The sequence below is a fragment of the Mus pahari genome, chromosome 17 (genome assembly GCF_900095145.1).
Source record: "Mus pahari chromosome 17, PAHARI_EIJ_v1.1, whole genome shotgun sequence".
NCBI classification, from domain to species: Eukaryota; Metazoa; Chordata; class Mammalia; order Rodentia; family Muridae; genus Mus; species Mus pahari.
Genome location: NC_034606.1, coordinates 66,769,564 through 66,770,477, shown reverse-complemented (window position 1 = coordinate 66,770,477; position 914 = coordinate 66,769,564).

Here is a 914-nt window from a genome sequence, read left to right as displayed (position 1 = left end):
TCCGGGTGTGGATCCCTCTAAAGTTGGGGAGGTGACCTGCAGACCCAGAGGAGGAACTGGTCCCAGTGGTGGAGCTGCTAACGGAGATTATAGTCTTAGGGGAGCAGAATACCGCGTATGATTGGGGGGAAGGGTGTGGCAAGGGAGGGCTACAAGCTGCCTGAGCCACTCGCAGTGGCCTCTCCCAGTCACCAGTGAGTTCTTGCTATTGCTGGGATCCTATGGATTCATGCTACACCTAGGTGCGTATCCGTCCGCTCTGGGCAGCAATCTGAGCTGCCATTTGTTTTGCAAGTTGTCCCTGGGCCTGGAAGACCTGCAGCACGCGTAAGCCACAGTGTTTTCAGGGTTTGCTTGTTTGAGAAAGGGCCTCACTGTAACTTAACCTGGCCTCCAACCCTCAACTCCTGAATGCTGGATCACAGGCTTGAGGCACCACTCTCGGCTCAGGGTTGAACTGACTCTTTGGGGACCTCTCCCATCCTTTGTGACCACTCTGTCACCTCATGCCCTACTCCTTGGCAGCTTCTCTTCACTCTGCGACCTCTGCCCCTTCTACAGCCCTCTCTGGTCACTTTATCTCCTAAGGTTCTTCACCATCTCCTGCAGACCTTCACTCTGTCCCACCCCTTTGGAAGACCACTGTCCCTTGCTTTCTGTGACTTCCTCTAGGTCCCCCACTGAGTCCCAGGACAGAGCTTCCCTTACCTTGCTTCTGGCTATCTTCATCTTCATCGGTGACCTGAGCTATGGGAAGGAGGTGGGTGTGGGATGGAAGAGGCAAGAAGAGGAGGTGGGGGCAGGGCATGGTGGTGCACGCCTTTAATCCCAGCACTTGGGAGGCAGAGGCAGGCGGATTTCTGAGTTTGAGGCCAGCCTGGTCTACAGAGTGAGTTCCAGAACAGCCAGGGCTA